Here is an 18,894-nt window from a genome sequence, read left to right as displayed (position 1 = left end):
GTGGGACTGGGTTGTGTGCTAATGCAGAATGAAAGGGTGATTGCTTATGCTTCTAGACAGCTGAAGAAGCATGAGTTGAATTACCCCACACATGACCTGGAGATGGCAGCGGTAATCTTTGCACACAAGATGTGGAGGCACTACCTCTATGGGGTTAAATGTGAGATCTTCACAGATCATAAGAGCCTGCAGTACATCTTGAGTCAGAGGGATTTGAACTTGAGGCAGAGAAGATGGGTGGAGCTGCTGAGTGACTATGATTGCAAGATTCAGTACCATCCGGGTAAGGCGAATGTTGTGGCAGACGCCTTAAGCCGGAAATCACTCGGCAGTTTATCCCACATATCGGCTGAGAGGAGGCCAATAGTGAGGGAGTTCTTCGAGCTCATGAATGAAGGTCTACTGTTGGAGTTGTCTGGTACAGGTGCATTGGTAGCCCAGATGAGAGTGGCGCCCGTGTTTCTGGAGCAGGTGGCTCAGAAACAACATGAGGACCCAGAATTAGTGAAGATTGCCAGGACTGTTCAGTCAGACAAAGATAGTGAGTTCAGATTCGACAACAAGGGGATCCTCCGCTATGGGAGTCGATTGTGTGTACCAGATGACATAGGGCTAAAGGGAGACATTATGAGAGAGGCTCATAATGCAAGATACAACGTTCACCCCGGAGCCACCAAAATGTACCAAGATTTGAAGAAAGTTTATTGGTGGCCAGCAATGAAGAAAGAAGTGGCACAGTTTGTGTCAGCCTGCGAAGTGTGTCAGAGGGTGAAGCTGGAACATCAGAAGCCAGCTGGACTGCTTAACCCGCTACCTATTCCAGAGTGGAAATGGGAGAATATAGCTATGGACTTCGTAGTGGGGTTACCGGCGACGCCCAACAGATTGGACTCCATATGGGTGATTGTGGACAGACTCACCAAATCTGCTCACTTCATCCCTGTCAGGAGTGGCTATTCTGTGGACAAGTTGGCACAGGTGTATGTTGATGAGATCGTCAGGCTGCATGGGGTTCCTGTTTCAATAGTGTCTGACAGAGGGCCCCAGTTCACCTCCAGGTTTTGGCGGAGTCTGTAGAATGCCATGGGTACCAGGTTGGATTTTAGCACTGCTTTCCATCCGCAGACGGACGGACAATCGGAAAGGACCATCCAGACGATAGAGGATATGCTTAGAATGTGTGTGCTGGACTTTGGCGGTTCTTGGAGGCAGCATCTACCTTTGGTGGAGTTTGCCTACAATAACAGCCATCATGCTAGCATCGGGATGGCTCCATATGAAGCTTTGTATGGGAGGAAGTGCAGATCACCTGTTTGCTGGGAAGAAGTTGGAGAAAAGGCCTTGGCAGGGCCTGAGCTAGTAGAGATCACCAGCAGGGTGGTACCCATAATCAGAGAAAGGATCAAGACTGTAATACCCGGCTAGACTCCGGTATCGGAATTCCAACCGTCCGGTGGAATCTCGGATGTCGGAAACCTCTAGAAGGGTAAAAGCATGTTTTCATGAAATGTTTTCATGTTTTTAATGGTTTTAAAGTATGAAACTAAATGAGTTTTTGCATGAAAATAGCATTGGAGGGAAACCCAGGTTCGGCCGCCGAAAGTCAAGTTCGGCCGCCGAACATGCATGCGTTTTGGAGGCACGTTAGGCCCCCGAAAGCATGAGTTAGGGAAGTCCAGGTTCGGCCGCCGAAAGTCAAGTTCGGCCGCCGAACATTGCATGGATGCGGAGGCACATTCGGCCCCCGAACGTGGCCTGGCCAGCCACCTATAAAAGGGGCACTTAGCCGAAATGGGCGAGCTTTCTCCCATTTTCGGCCACAGCAAGCTTCCAACCTTCCCTTTGCAAATCTTGTGTTCTTCCTCCAAATCTCTTCCATTTTCCTTGAGTTTTAAACTCACATTACAAGTTTTGAGCATTTAAAACCAAGTTTTGGAGCTTGGGAGACTCAGGAGCCCATTTGCTTGGATCTCCGAGTTTAGGTCGTCTCTCTCTCGATCTTCAAGAGGTAAGAGCCGATCTTGAGCTCAATGTATGTTTTTAACAAGTTTTAAGTAGATTTATGGGGTAGAAATGCATGTTAGGGTTATTTGAATATTTGGGTTTATGTTATGATTTTGAACAATGTAGCTTGTTTATGTGTTGTTGGAAGTGTTGTAGTTGGGGTATATGCTAGTTTGAGACCCCTAGGTGTGATGTATGTTAAGTATGCATGTTGTAGAGCAAGTTTTTGTATGATTTGAGCTTGGGAGGCGAAATGGGCATAGAAGAGCTGAGTTTCTGCCCTTCGGGAGAAGCTCAGGTTCGGCCGCCGAAGTGACTTTCGGCCGCCGAACCCCCTTTGTGGAGGCAGCATTCGGCTGCCGAAGTTGCCCCCGAAAAGAGACTTTCGTCTCTGTCTGGGACTTTCGGCCGCCGAAGGTGCCGCCGAAAGTGCCTGACTTTCGGATCTGTCCAGGACTTTCGGCTGCCGAAGGTGCCGCCGAAAGTGCCCTGTTCAGCCATTTCATGCATATTTCTATGTGATATTTTCCTGATGTTTTAGGGGGTTTTTGGGGAGTTTATTAGAGTTATGTTTATGTATGTTTGGTCCCTCATTGGAGTCCACCTGTGTAGGTTCGGACCCGAGGAACCGAGGACCTCAGCAGTGAGATAGCTGCTTCGGAGTCTGTAGAGCTTCAGCCAGAGGTGAGTGGAATGAACCTTAAGTTTTTAAATAAATGAAATATAACTTTTTGGAGCATGTTCATGCATCATATATGCCATGTGATATCTTAGGTTGTTTGCATTAGTATTCACGAATATGTTGCATTGCATAATATGATGTGGATGCGGATTGGTTATTGGATGATCCTCTAGTCCTCCTATGGTATGATATGATGATGATGCGGTATGGATTGCCAGTGAGGCCCATTCTACGCCCCTGGACTATGTTAAGAGAAAGACCAGTGAGGCCCATTCTATGCCCCTGGCATATTGGAATGTTATGTTATGTTATGTATGTAAGAGAAAGACCAGTGAGGCCCATTCTATGCCCCTGGCACGATTGGACTATGTTGAGGACTATAGGTGACAATACCATCCTTATGTGATATGTTTGTGATGTGTTGCATTTCATGGAAGCATGAAATATTTAATATATGTTTTCTCTATTCTGCTCACTGGGCTTTATAGCTCACCCCTCTCCCCTAACCCCAGATGTGCAGGTGCAGGGTAGATCAGGAGGTTAGCCAGAGTATGGAAGATATGTTTATGTAATAGTTAGATTGTGGACATGACAATTGTATTATGATGTAATGTAAAAGTGTTTTAAGTTATGTTATGTAATTTGAATATTGAGGATAGAGTTGTGCTTGACCAATACAGATTGTTAATCCCACTTGTATGTACATGGTCTTTATGATATGAGATATGAGGTTATGTTTCAGCCAAGCTTATGTATGATGAGATACCCCATTGGAGCATTTGATGAGGACTCCAGTGGAGGTTTATGATATGTTTATGTTCATGTACAGGTTTAGCTTGGTTGTTATATGAGAATGTTTACAGGTTTATGAGTTTTGTTGATCATGTATGGGATTTACAGGTTTACAGGTTATATGTCAGGCTTGCTACGGGTCCCGGCGGCCTTACGCCGATCTGGATCCTAGCGCCGGTAGCGGTCCGGATTTCCGAGCTGTTACAGAGTGGTATCAGAGCCCTAGGTTCATATGGTCGGACCTAGAGTGTCGGGCTCATAGAGGTTCTAGCAGGTCAAGCACAGTAGGAAAAGTCATGTCCACTAGGATAGGATATGGAGCCCTATCTTGCATGATGATGTGATATGCCATGATTATATGCATGTGCATAAATGATATGTTATGTATGTGATGAGGGTTCATGTGTGCCCACATGAACCATATGATGCTAATGCTTGCTTGATGTGTGGTTTTTCAGAAGACAGGATGAGAGGAACTCGTCGATCAGCAAGATTGACTGGAGTGCCACCTGAGGATGAGGGCATGAGCGCCCGTCCTCCAACATTGCCTAGGGCAATGTCTAGCAGGTCCAACAGGGACCGAGCAGTGAGAGACCCTAGAAGGTCTTTAGATCTGGGAAGAAGCAGATCAGTACGAGGAACAGTTCAAGGTGGTATGTCAGAAGATGTGGGAGATGACATGGATGTGGACCAGAGGAGGGATGGCAATTTGGGGATGAGTAGGTCAGAGGAAGGCATGGGAGAGTCCCAAGGAGGCACTCAGGCCTCGGGTTTTGTTCAGCCACCTCATTACCCACCTTTCTCACAGAATCCCGGGTATTCGATGGGAGGTACATCGGATTACCCTAGTTTTAGCCCTTACCCCACACAGATGCCATACCCACCATATTACCCACCATACCCACAGTACCCTATGTATCCACCCCCACCCTATCACCCAAATCCAGCAAACCCTATCTCAGGGGATGCTGCACCTCCTCCACCACCAGCAGCACCTACTGTCCCAGAAGCCCAAATACCTCAACCTAGCTCATCTGGAGGGAGCAAGGTCAGGATGACTGATTATATGAAGTTGGGTGCTCCCAAGTTTGAAACCGGTGATGACCCGTTTGTGTACCTTGAGTGGTTCAAGAACTATGTGAAATCGAGGGTGGATAGTCTATCATGGGAGGAGTTTGCCAATGAATTTGCAGGGTGGGCTTTCCCTGATAGTTCAAGAGAATTGAAGATGATAGAATTCGAACAGTTGAGGCAAACTGATGACATGAGTGTAGACGAATATACTGACAGGTTTATGGAGTTGCTGCCATTTGCTGGGCAGGACCTTAATACAGACCAGAAGAAGTCAAGGAGGTATATCATGAAGCTCCATTCCAGGTATTCCTCCTTGATACAGTCAGCAGATAGAGAGAGTTTTCACGCCATAGTAGACATGGCTAGGAGGATGGAGGCTAGTGCTATCATCGAGGGAAAAGTCAAACAGTCAGCAGCGCAGCCTTCTGGTTCCAGAACCCCAGGAAAGGGAAAAGTGGATCCTTCTTCCCTAAGCTCAGGTAGCAAGAGGTGGGGCAGTACCACCAAGAAGTTTAAGAAGAACAAGTTCTGGAACAAGATCAAGTCAGGTCTGGGATTAGGAAGTGGCTCGAGCTCAGGTGCAGATAATGCAGTATGTAAGAAATGTGGGAGACTGCACAGAGGAGTATGTCTGGTTGGGACGTCAGCCTGCTTCAGATGTGGGCAGGAGGGACACATGGCACGAGAGTGTCCTAGAGCAGCTTTTGTGGCACAGTCTCAGCAGACAGCTTCTGGTAGTGTGGCACAGCCAGTAGCTCCAGCCATGACACAGGCCAGTGGTAGAGGCAGAGGGAGAGGGTCAGCCTCTTCTTCAGCAGGGTTCAGAGGTGAGGGTCCGTCAGCTCCAGCAAGGATCTTCACCATGACACAGCAGGAGGCAGATGCATCTAACACCGTGGTGGCAGGTAATTTAGTCATTGGGTGTTCTGATGTGTATACATTAATGGACCCTGGTGCATCTCATTCTTTCATTGCTCCGAGGGCCGTAGAGAGGTTGGGATTAATGGTCTCTGGGTTAGAGTGTCCTCTCTGGGTCAGTGGACCCAAGTGTGATCCATCAGTGGCAGAGTCAGTCTGTCAGTGTAGTCCCATTTTTGTTGAGGGGAGATGCATGTCCGCCGACCTTGTGGTTCTAGAGTTGACAGATTTTGACGTCATTCTAGGGATGGACTGGTTATCTACCCATGGCGCTACCTTGGACTGCAGGGACAAGGTAGTCAGGTTCAGAGGTCAGGATGGATCAGAGGTCGTCTTCAGAGGAGACAGGAGGGGTACACCTAGAGGTTTGATCTCATCTCTTCAGGCTCGTAGGTTGCTTAGGAGGGGATGTCAGGGGTATTTGGCTCATGTGAGAGAGCTAGACAGTCATATTAGAGAGCCCGCCTCGGTGCCAGTGGTTAGTGAGTTTTTAGATGTGTTCCCAGACGAGTTGCCAGGTTTACCACCTGATAGGGAGATAGAGTTCGAGATTGAATTGATGCCTGGAACTAGACCGATCTCTATCCCTCCCTACAGGATGGCACCAGCTGAGTTGAAAGAATTGAAAGAGCAGTTGCAAGAGCTGGTAGACAAGGGTTTCATCCGACCGAGTACCTCACCTTGGGGTGCTCCAGTGCTGTTTGTAAGAAAGAAGGATGGATCCCTTAGACTTTGTATCGACTATAGGCAGTTGAACAAAGTCACTACCAAGAACAAGTACCCATTGCCAAGGATCGATGATCTATTCGACCAGCTAGCAGGAGCGGGTTGTTTCTCCAAGATAGATCTGAGATCAGGGTACCATCAGCTGAGGATAAGGGAAGAGGACGTACCGAAGACAGCTTTCAGGACCAGATATGGGCATTTTGAGTTCCTTGTGATGCCGTTCGGGTTAACTAACGCCCCTGCAGCATTCATGGACCTCATGAACAGAGTGTTTAGCCAGTACCTGGATCACTTCGTTATTGTCTTCATAGACGATATCTTGGTGTATTCCAGGAATGCAGAGGAGCATGCCCATCATCTGAGGTTGGTTCTACAGACCTTGAGGGAACATGGCTTGTATGCCAAGTTCTCCAAGTGTGAGTTCTGGTTAAGGAGCATTTCGTTCTTGGGGCACGTAGTATCAGAGAATGGAATTGAGGTGGACCCCAAGAAGACAGAAACTGTGGCTAACTGGCCTAGACCCACTTCAGTAACAGAGATCAGGAGTTTCTTGGGTTTGGCAGGTTACTACAGGAGGTTCGTACAGGACTTCTCAAAGATAGCAGCTCCTCTGACCAGACTAACCAGGAAGAATCAGAAGTTTCTGTGGACCGACCAGTGCGAGGAGAGCTTTGAAGAGCTCAAGAAGAGGTTGACTTCAGCACCAGTTTTAGCTCTGCCATCTAGTGGAGAGGACTTTACAGTCTTTTGTGATGCGTCCCGTGTGGGACTGGGTTGTGTGCTTATGCAGAATGAGAGGGTGATTGCTTATGCTTCTAGGCAGCTAAAGAAGCATGAGTTGAATTACCCCACACATGACCTTGAGATGGCAGCAGTAATCTTTGCACTCAAGATGTGGAGGCATTACCTCTATGGGGTAAAATGTGAGATCTTCACAGATCATAAGAGCCTGCAGCACATCTTGAGTCAGAGAGACTTGAATTTGAGACAGAGGAGATGGGTAGAGCTGCTGAGTGACTATGATTGCAAGATCCAGTATCATCCGGGTAAGGCGAATGTCGTGGCAGACGCCCTAAGCCGGAAGTCACTAGGCAGTCTATCCCACATCACGGCAGAGAGGAGACTAGTGGTGAAGGAGTTTTACAAGCTCATTGAGGAAGGTCTACAGTTGGAGTTGTCTGGTACAGGTGCCTTGGTTGCTCAGATGAAAATGACACCCGTGTTTCTGGAGCAGGTGGCTCAGAAACAGCATGAGGACCCAGAGTTAGTGAAGATTGCCAGGACTGTTCAGTCAGGCAAAGATAGTGAGTTCAGATTTGACAGTAAGGGGATCCTCCGCTATGGGAACAGATTATGTGTACCAGATGACATAGGGCTTAAGGGAGACATTATGAGAGAGGCTCATAATGCAAGGTACAGCGTTCACCCTGGAGCCACCAAAATGTATCAGGATCTGAAAAGAGTATATTGGTGGCCAGCTATGAAGAGGGAAGTGGCATAGTTTGTGTCAGCCTGCGAAGTATGTCAAAGGGTGAAGCTGGAACATCAGAAGCCGGCTGGAATGCTTAACCCACTGCCGATTCCAGAGTGGAAATGGGAAAATATAGCTATGGATTTCGTAGTGGGGCTACCGGCGGCGCCCAACAGATTAGACTCCATATGGGTGATTGTGGATAGACTTACTAAATCTACTCACTTCATTCCAGTTAGGAGCAACTACTCTGTGGATAAGTTAGCGCAGGTGTATGTTGATGAGATTGTCAGACTGCATGGGGTCCCGGTATCTATAGTGTCAGATAGAGGGCCCCAGTTCACCTCCAGGTTTTGGCGGAGTCTGCAGAGTGCTATGGGTACCAGGTTGGATTTCAGTACTGCCTTCCATCCCTAGACCGATGGACAGTCAGAAAGGACCATCCAGACTATAGAAGATATGCTTAGAATGTGTGTGCTAGATTTTGGCGGTTCTTGGAGGCAACATTTACCCTTGGTGGAGTTTGCCTACAATAACAGTCATCATGCTAGCATAGGGATGGCTCCATATGAAGCTTTGTATGGGAGGAAGTGCAGATCACCTGTCTGTTGGGAAGAAGTTGGAGAGAGGTCCTTAGCAGGGCCTGAGCTTGTTGAGATCACCAGTAGGGTGGTACCCATTATCAGAGAAAGGATCAAGACTGCTATGAGTAGGCAGAAGAGTTATGCAGACCTCCACAGGAAACAGGTAGAGTTTCAGGAGGGAGATCTGGTATTGCTTAAGGTGTCTCCAATGAAAGGAGTGGTTCGGTTCGGGAAGAAAGGTAAGCTGGCTCCGCGGTACATCGGACCCTTTGAAGTCTTGCAAAAGATTGGGAATGTGTCGTACAAGCTAGACTTGCCTGCCTCTATGGAAAGAATCCATCCGGTTTTCCATGTTTCCATGTTAAGAAAGTTCGTGTCAGATCCGGGTAAGGTTCTCAGTGAGCCTGATGTAGAGATCCAAGAGGATCTCACCTATGTTGACCAGCCAGTGCGGATCCTAGACACTCAGATCAGAAAGTTGAGGAACAAGGAAATCCCGATGGTTAAAGTCCTTTGGAACCACCACAATATTGAGGATTGTACTTGGGAGACACGGGAGTCCATGCTCCGGCAATATCCTCATCTCTTTTAAGGTTAGTCCCTATGTGTTTTGTATGTGTATGATATGTTGTATGCCTTGCATGTACTAGTTGAGGAACATTCGGGGACGAATGTTCTTAAGGGGGGGAGAATGTAATACCCGGCTAGACTCCGGTATCGGAATTCCAACCGTCCGGTGGAATCTCGGATGTCGGAAACCTCTAGAAGGGTAAAAGCATGTTTTCATGAAATGTTTTCATGTTTTTAATGGTTTTAAAGTATGAAACTAAATGAGTTTTTGCATGAAAATAGCATTGGAGGGAAACCCAGGTTCGGCCGCCGAAAGTCAAGTTCGGCCGCCGAACATGCATGCGTTTTGGAGGCACGTTAGGCCCCCGAAAGCATGAGTTAGGGAAGTCCAGGTTCGGCCGCCGAAAGTCAAGTTCGGCCGCCGAACATTGCATGGATGCGGAGGCACATTCGGCCCCCGAACGTGGCCTGGCCAGCCACCTATAAAAGGGGCACTTAGCCGAAATGGGCGAGCTTTCTCCCATTTTCGGCCACAGCAAGCTTCCAACCTTCCCTTTGCAAATCTTGTGTTCTTCCACCAAATCTCTTCCATTTTCCTTGAGTTTTAAACTCACATTACAAGTTTTGAGCATTTAAAACCAAGTTTTGGAGCTTGGGAGACTCAGGAGCCCATTTGCTTGGATCTCCGAGTTTAGGTCGTCTCTCTCTCGATCTTCAAGAGGTAAGAGCCGATCTTAAGCTCAATGTATGTTTTTAACAAGTTTTAAGTAGATTTATGGGGTAGAAATGCATGTTAGGGTTATTTGAATATTTGGGTTTATGTTATGATTTTGAACAATGTAGCTTGTTTATGTGTTGTTGGAAGTGTTGTAGTTGGGGTATATGCTAGTTTGAGACCCCTAGGTGTGATGTATGTGAAGTATGCATGTTGTAGAGCAAGTTTTTGCATGATTTGAGCTTGGGAGGCGAAATGGGCATAGAAGAGCTGAGTTTCTGCCCTTCGGGAGAAGCTCAGGTTCGGCCGCCGAAGTGACTTTCGGCCGCCGAACCCCCTTTGTGGAGGCAGCATTCGGCTACCGAAGTTGCCCCCGAAAAGAGACTTTCGTCTCTGTCTGGGACTTTCGGCCGCCAAAGGTGCCGCCGAAAGTGCCTGACTTTCGGATCTGTCCAGGACTTTCGGCCGCCGAAGGTGCCGCCGAAAGTGCCCTGTTCAGCCATTTCATGCATATTTCTATGTGATATTTTCCTGATGTTTTAGGGGGTTTTTGGGGAGTTTATTAGAGTTATGTTTATGTATGTTTGGTCCCTCATTGGAGTCCACCTGTGTAGGTTCGGACCCGAGGAACCGAAGACCTCAGCAGTGAGATAGCTGCTTCGGAGTCTGTAGAGCTTCAGCCAGAGGTGAGTGGAATGAACCTTAAGTTTTTAAATAAATGAAATATAACTTTTTGGAGCATGTTCATGCATCATATATGCCATGTGATATCTTAGGTTGTTTGCATTAGTATTCATGAATATGTTGCATTGCATAATATGATGTGGATGCGGATTGGTTATTGGATGATCCTCTAGTCCTCCTATGGTATGATATGATGATGATGCGGTATGGATTGCCAGTGAGGCCCATTCTACGCCCCTGGACTATGTTAAGAGAAAGACCAGTGAGGCCCATTCTACGCCCCTGGCATATTGGAATGTTATGTTATGTTATGTATGTAAGAGAAAGACCAGTGAGGCCCATTCTACGCCCCTGGCACGATTGGACTATGTTGAGGACTATAGGTGACAATACCATCCTTATGTGATATGTTTGTGATGTGTTGCATTTCATGGAAGCATGAAATATTTAATATATGTTTTCTCTATTCTGCTCACTGGGCTTTATAGCTCACCCCTCTCCCCTAACCCCAGATGTGCAGGTGCAGGGTAGATCAGGAGGTTAGCCAGAGTATGGAAGATATGTTTATGTAATAGTTAGATTGTGGACATGACAATTGTATTATGATGTAATGTAAAAGTGTTTTAAGTTATGTTATGTAATTTGAATATTGAGGATAGAGTTGTGCTTGACCAATACAGATTGTTAATCCCACTTGTATGTACATGGTCTTTATGATATGAGATATAAGGTTATGTTTCAGCCAAGCTTATGTATGATGAGATACCCCATTGGAGCATTTGATGAGGACTCCAGTGGAGGTTTATGATATGTTTATGTTCATGTACAGGTTGAGCTTGGTTGTTATATGAGAATGTTTACAGGTTTATGAGTTTTGTTGATCATGTATGGGATTTACAGGTTTACAGGTTATATGTCAGGCTTGCTACGGGTCCCGGCGGCCTTACGCCGATCTGGATCCTAGCGCCGGTAGCGGTCCGGATTTCCGGGCTGTTACAAAGACTGCTGCAAGCAGACAGAAGAGTTATGCAGACATCCGCAGAAGGCAAGTAGACTTTCAAGAGGGGGATCTGGTATTGCTCAAGGTGTCTCCTATGAAGGGAGTGGTTCTCTTTGGGAAGAAAGGTAAACTAGCCCCATGATACATCGGACCCTTTGAAATCTTGCAAAAGATTGAGAATGTGTCGTACAAGCTGGATTTACCTGCTTCAATGGAAAGAATCCATCCGGTTTTCCATGTTTCAATGTTGAGGAAGTTTGTGTCGGATCCGGGCAAGGTTCTCAGTGAGCCTGATGTGGAGGTCCAAGAGGATCTCACCTATGTTGAATAGCCAGTACGGATCATAGACACCCAGATCAGAAAGCTAAGGAACAAGGAAATCCCGATGGTTAAAGTCCTTTGGAACCACCACAATATGGAAGAATGCACTTGGGAGACACGGGAGTCTATGCTTCAGTAGTACCCTCATCTCTTTTAAGGTTAGGCTCTTATGTGCTTTATGTGTATGTTTTGTTGTATGCCTTGCATGTGTTAGTTGAGAAACATTCGGGGACGAATGTTCTTAAGGGGGGAGAATGTAATACCCGGCTAGACTCCGGTATCGAAATTCCTATCGTCCGGTGGAATCTCGGATGTCGAAAGCCTCTAGTAGGGTAGACACATGTTTTCATAAAATGTTTTAATGTATTTCATGGTTTTAAGCAAAAAGGAAATGAGTTTTTGCATGAAAACAACCTTGGAGGAAAACTCAGGTTCGGCCGCCGAACATGCATGCCTTCGGGAGCGCTTTTAGGGCCCCGAAAGCATAAGTTAGGAAAATCCAGGTTCGGCCACCGAACATGCCATGCATGCGGAGGCACTTTCGGCTCCCGAACGTGGCCTGGCCAGCCACCTATAAAGGGGTCCCTTAGCCGAAAACGGGCAAGCTTTTCTCCCCATTTTCGGCCAAGGTGAGCTCTCCGCCGTCCCTCACCGATCTTGAGTTCTTTCCTTCCAATCCTTCTCGATTTTCATTAGTTTTACCTTTGTTTTGAAGATTTTGAGTTTTTGAGCAAGTTTTAGACCTTGGAGGTTCAAGGAACTCTCTCTCTCCCATTTTCCGAGCTAGGGTCGTTCTCCTCTCTATCTTCAAGAGGTAAGGGCTGATCTTGAGCTTGTGGCATGTTTTAAGTAAGTTTTAAGTAGATATATGGAGTAGAATGCATGTTTAGCTTATGGTTAGGTTTACAGGTTGTATGTCAGGCTTGCTACGGGTCCCGGCGGCCTTACGCCGACCTGGATCCTAGCGCTGGTAGCGGTCCGATTTTCGGGTCGTTACATTGGCAATGCAGGAGGACGAGCAGCTATTCCCTCACTATCTGGTGGGACTCTAGTCAATCGAGCTGATCGACGAGTTCCTCGCATTGTAACTCTGGAAAACAACACATAACATAGCATATCAGCAGATATTGAACTCAGAGATCTCAATAAGGCACATGCATATCATAGCAACAAATAGACAGGACTCAACATCCTATCCTAGTGGACATGATTTCCTATTGTGCTTGACCACTTCTAACCTCTATGAGCCCGACACAGTCTCTATAGGTCCGATCATGTGAACCTAGGGCTCTGATACCAAATCTGTAACGACCCCAAAATGGACCGTTACCGGCGCTAGGATTCAGGTCGGCTTAAGGCCGCCAGAACCCGTAGCAAGCCTGCTATACTCTCTGTGTACCTGTAAATCTCATACATGATCATACATTTTCTGTGAAAATTAAAACTCTTTTCTGTACCACGGCTTAACATGGGCATGCACTATCTCTGTACTCTGTACTCTGTACTCTGTATCCCTGCCTAGAGCTTGCTCTAGATGGGTTAACTCATACCTGTTAAGCCTGGTTTTTCACATACTTTGACAAACATATACATATACAAATCATGTACATAACACAAGATTTACAACACAATATAACTAAGTCAAGCACAACAACTAGTACATCTCTTTAATTTTACATGTCCATTCTAAGCTATTACAAACTCTTCTCTCTTCCTGTCCTCTGCTGTTCTCCCTGTACACTGTACAATGAACCTGCAAGACTGGGGTTAAGGGAGTGGGATGAGCTCTATCGCCCAATGAGTAGAACAGTAAACCATATCAGTAAAACATGACCTTATGGAATGACCTTATGGAATGCATCATAACACAGACAATCCACAGCAAGGGTAAACCTGTCACCAAATAGTCCCAGTATCTCATACCAGGGCGTAGTCAGAGGCACCTGGATTTCCTGTCTCATATATGTATATGTGTATATAACACCTGTAGTTACCATTGCCAGGGCGTAGTCAAAGGCTCCTGGACTTTACTATACCTACCAGGGCGTAGTCAAAGGCTCCTAGACTTCTATACCTGCCAGGGCGTAGTCAAAGGCTCCTGGACTTATCTCAGTGACTATTGGATCATTCAGCATTCACCCACATCAACAAATAACTATGCAATGCAACATATTCGTGGATGCTAATGCAAGCAACCTACTGCATAACCATGATGCATGAAATATGCTAAAAACATTCCAGTCCTCAATTACAAGAATTAAGTTTAGTTCCACTCACCTCTGGCTATCTGAACTGACTTTGCAGGCTCTGTAATCTCTAGAGCAGTACTCACTGCTGCTCTCTCTGGTTCCTCTGGTCTGTGGAAGCACAGATAAACTCAAATGAGGGACCAAAAGAACTCAAGAGCGACTCTATGAACCTCCCCAAGAATCCCCTTAAACTCACTCAAACATCCATGCAAAGCATACAAAGGAAGGCTAGACAGAACACTTTCAGCAGCAGGTTCGGCGGCCGAAAGTCCTCTCCAAAGACGAAACTCATGCACCTTCGACAGCCGAACCTCAACTTTCGGCAGCCGAACCCTTTCCGGGGCAAGTTTCAGGGGCTGAAAGGCACTCCAGAGACGAAAGTCTCCAACCTTCGGCGGCACCTTTGGCGGCCGAACCTCCCCTCCAGAGCTAAAAGTCCAACAGTTCGGGGGCAAGCTTGGGCAGCCGAAGCCACCTCCTCAGGGGTTCGGCGGCCGAATGTACCTTCGGCTGCCGAACCTGAGTTCATCAGCAGGGCAGAAACTTGTTCTGCCTCTCGCCAAATGCACAAAACACTTCCAATCTCAATCACCTCAATTCCTCAACTTGCATACACCCAAGTATATGCTCAAAGGGGTCAAAACCTACCTAAAAACCCCAACAACACAAAACATATAACACATAAACATGCTTTATCAACAAAACACCAAAAACCTCACTTTTTACCCTATTCATGCAACTCTACCCAAAAACCTTCTAAAACCTTCATAAAACATAAAAACAAGCTCAGGATCTTCACTTACCTCTTGAACCCAAGAAGATGAACGATCCTAACGTGGAGTTTTGGAGCAACTCTCCTTCAAACTCTCCAAACTTCACAATTTTGTGTTTTTAGCTCAAAACCTTCAAAAAAAAACATAAAAATCAATCAAATCTTTGCATGATGTAATGAAAACATGAAGAAAACTGAAGAAGGACAGGGTTTCACCTCAGAAAGTGAAAGAAACGGCAAAGCTTATCCTTTCAACCAACTGAGGACCTTTTATAGGTGGTTGGCCAAACCACCTTCGGCGGCCTATCTTGAAACCGAAAGCCATGCATGTTCGGCGGCCGAATGTCACCTTCGGCGGCCGAACCTGGCTTTTCTGCCTTGGTTCTTTTCTTTCACAAACTTAGTTCCAGTTAACTTGAAAACCTGAAAACATACTTCATGATGTTAAAAACACATAAATCCTACCCGTCTAGAGAATTCCGACATCCTGGATTCCACCGGACGACAGGAATTCCAATGCCGGACTCTCGCCGGGTATTACATTCTGTCATAGGAGTGGTAAGTAAATTGTAACGACCCGGAAATCGGACCGCTACCGGCGCTAGGATCCAGATCGGCTTAAGGCCGCCGGGACCCGTAGCAAGCCTAACATACCTCCTGTATACCTGTTAAATCCCATACATGATCGAACATATATATAAAAACTTTAAACTTTTTCTTTCATTCACCAAGCTTAACCTGTGCATGCATAAACTCATAAACATAAAATCCCACACTGGAGCCCTCATCAAATGCTCCAATGGGGTAACATATCATACTTTAAGCTTAGTTTACATAAAACATCATAAAAACATTTCATAGATCATGTACCAAAAAGGGATTTACATATACTAGGGCCAAGTAAATTTATATCCTCAATATACATCATTACATTACATTACTGTACTATACTTTACATTACATTATTTTCATATCCACATCTAGCTATTACATAAAACATGACTTCTTTACTCTTGCTGACTTCCTGATCTATCCCGTACCTGCAAACCTGGGGGTTAAGGGAATGGGGTGAGCTACTAGAGCCCAGTGAGCAGAATAGTAAAACATTATATTTAAAATTCATGCTTTCATGAAATGCATCACATCACAAACAAATCACTTTAAGGATGAACTTGTCACCAATAGCCCTCTACATATCCAATAGTGCCAGAATGTAGAATGGGTCCTGGTCTTTCTCTTACATAACATATCATAACATTCCAATGTGCTAGGGATGTAGAATGGGTCTTCCTGGACTTTCTCTTACATAGTGCCAGGGACGTAGAATGGGTCTTCCTGGACTACCGTACCGTGTCATCATCATATCATATCATACCATACGAGGGCTAATGGATCACTCAATGTTCATCCACATCAACAACATAATATGCAATGCAACATATTTGTGAATTCTAATGCAAACAACCTAATATATCTCATGGCATTCATGATGCGTGAATCATGCTAAAACTTTCATTATTTGCTTTGAAATATAAAGAGTCATTCTACTCACCTCAGGCTAGCTCTGAAAAGACACTGAAGCAGCTAACTCACTGCTGGGGTTCTCGGTTCCTCGGGTCCGAACCTACACAGGTGGACTCAAATGAGGGACCAAACATACATGAACATGACTCTAAACAACTCCCCTAAAACCCTCTAAAACACCTTAAAACAATCATAGAAAACATGCAAAGGAAGGCTAAACAGGGCACTTTCGGCGGCAGGTTCGGCGGCTGAAAGTCCCTCTAGAGCCGAAACTCAGCCACTTTCGACGGCACCTTTGGCGGCCGAAAGTCCCTTCCAGAGACGAAACTCATGCATGTTCGGCGGCACCTTCGGCTGCCGAAACTCCCCTCCAGAGCCGAAAGTCCAACTTTTAGGGGCAGGGTTCGGCAGCCAAAGGCTTGCCTCCACAGGCAGGTTCGGCGGCCGAAAGTCCTTCGGCTACTGAACCTGAGTTCTTCCAAAGTGGCAGAACTCAGCCTCCTCATGCACATTTTGCCTCCCAAACCATTCAAACATGCATTTAGCTATTCTACTACATGCATACATACATACATAAGCATATAGGGGTCTCAAACTAACCTAAACCCCAACACAAACACATATAGCAACTCATGCAACACACATTATCCATAAACTCAACATTAACCCTAACAAAAATCAACTAACCTAAACATGCATTTCTACCCCATAACCCCTCAAAGCTCGTTAAAAACATACAAGAAAGGTAGGATCTAAGCTTACCTCTTGAAGATCGAGAGGAGAGACGATCCTAACTTGAAGATGGGAGAAATCTAGCTCCTTGGGTCTCCAAGCTCCAAAACTTGATCTTAGCTTCAAAAATCTTCAAAACCAAGTTAAAACTTATTAAAACTTGAAAGATTTGAGAAAAATCATCAAAACCAACCACGGGAGGGTATGGACTCACTGTTGACCGAAAATAGGGGAGAAGACTCGCCCATTTTCGGCTATGGGCCCTTTTATAAGTGGCTGGCCAGACCACCTTCGAAAGCCAAAGGTGACTCCAAAACTCCACCATGTTTGGCGGCCGAACATGAGGTTCGGCGGCCGAACTTGGATTTTCCTCAATGGTCATTTTCATTCAAAACTCAATTTCTTTCTTACTTAAAACCATAAAATACATGAAAACATTTTATAAAAACATGATTTTACCCTTCTAGAGGTTTCCGACATCCGAGATTCCACCGGGTGGTAGAAATTCCGATACCGGAATCTAGCCGAGTATTACATAAATCAATCAAATTTCTACATTTTATCACTTGCATCTATGACGTGAACTGTGAAATTAAACATTTGATTCAAGCATAAGACTCTTAGCTTTAGATTCCAGTTCTGGTGGGATCATAATTTAAGCTTATGGTTCTACTCTTAGGTCATACTTATTAATTTTCTTTCTATTAAACTTACAATCATGATATATTCGATCATTACTAAAATGGCTAAAGGTGTTGTGGATACCATATGTGGGGCTAAACTTTATTGTGTATAAATCCTTGAAAGACTGGTTAATCCAATCCAAACCTTTTGGACTAGTTGAAGACAATGAGTTGAGAGTGACAACAATGCTTGCATGTGGAGTATCTGCTGAAAATGTTGGCCAAACAGTTGCTTATCCTCTTGATGTTATCCGGCGGAGAATGCAAATGGTAAGCTGGAAGGATGGTGCATCTGTTGTTATTGGTGATGGGAAAAGTAAAGCAATTCTTGAGTACAATGGTATGGTTAATGCATTCAGGAAAATAGTTCGGCATGAGGGGTTTGGAGCACTTTATAAAGGTTTGGTCCCAATTCAGTGAAGGTCAGTGTGCTATCTTAGTCTAGATTGGTGTAAATCTCTTCCTTATTTTCAATTGTGTGCCGGCAGGGGAACATACATCTTCATAAACCAAAAATGATATTATTGCATGAATTTTCTTTACTTGTTTGCATGCAGGGGAGTATTTCTTCATATTAGTGAAGGAAGATTGTGTTATAAGTTATTAAATTGTTTTTTTGATATTTTTAGGTGGTCCTTCCATAGGAATCGCGTTTATGACGTATGAGCTGGTGAAGGATGTTCTTGGAGTTGAGGTAAGAATATGTACTAGAATTATAAGAAGAAAAATATTTTTCATTTTGTTGCTTTCTGTGTAATAGGATACAAGGATTATATAGTACAAAATATGATCAATTATGCCTATGATTATGCTATCAATTATCGCCTAGAATCATGCTAGGATTATGCTAACTATGGTAATGTTAATCACTGATTAATTACAAGTATGGCATAATATTCTTTCCAACACTCCCTCTCAAGTTGGTTCATGTGGATCCAACATGCCCAACTTGTCCAAAACTTCATGGAATATTCATCCAGCAACTGCTTTAGTTAGGATGTCTACCCACTGATCTTCCGATCGAACAAATGGTAATGATATCAAACCATTGTCCAACTTTTTCTTGATGAAATGTCAGTCTATTTCAATGTGTTTTGTTCGATCATGTTGAACAGGATTTTCGACAATGCTGATTACTGCCTTGTTGTCACAACGAAGTTCAGCTGCGTCCCCTGATGGAAATCCAAGCTCAAACATCAACTTTCTGATCCATAGTGTAATACCCGGCTAGAGTCCGGCATTAGAATTCCTGTCGTTCGGGGGAATCCAGGATGTTGGAATTCTCTAAACGGGTAGGATTTATGTTTTTCTAAAGTAATGTAGTTTGTTTTCATGTTTTCCAGTTAAATGGAACTAGAAAAGCACCAAGGAAGAAAAGCCAGGTTCGGCCGCC

General features: G+C 45.1%; 1 pseudogene; it reads left to right on the top strand.

The window, feature by feature from the left end:
- Nucleotides 1-18,677, top strand: part of LOC122723226 — a 106,005-nt pseudogene extending 87,328 nt beyond the window's left edge.
- The last annotated feature ends 217 nt before the right edge of the window (nt 18,678-18,894 follow it).

This window comes from Manihot esculenta, chromosome 1, assembly GCF_001659605.2.
Source record: "Manihot esculenta cultivar AM560-2 chromosome 1, M.esculenta_v8, whole genome shotgun sequence".
Classification (NCBI taxonomy): Eukaryota; Viridiplantae; Streptophyta; class Magnoliopsida; order Malpighiales; family Euphorbiaceae; genus Manihot; species Manihot esculenta.
Note: the sequence above shows the minus strand (reverse complement) of the source record. Positions and strands in the feature narration are given on the sequence as shown.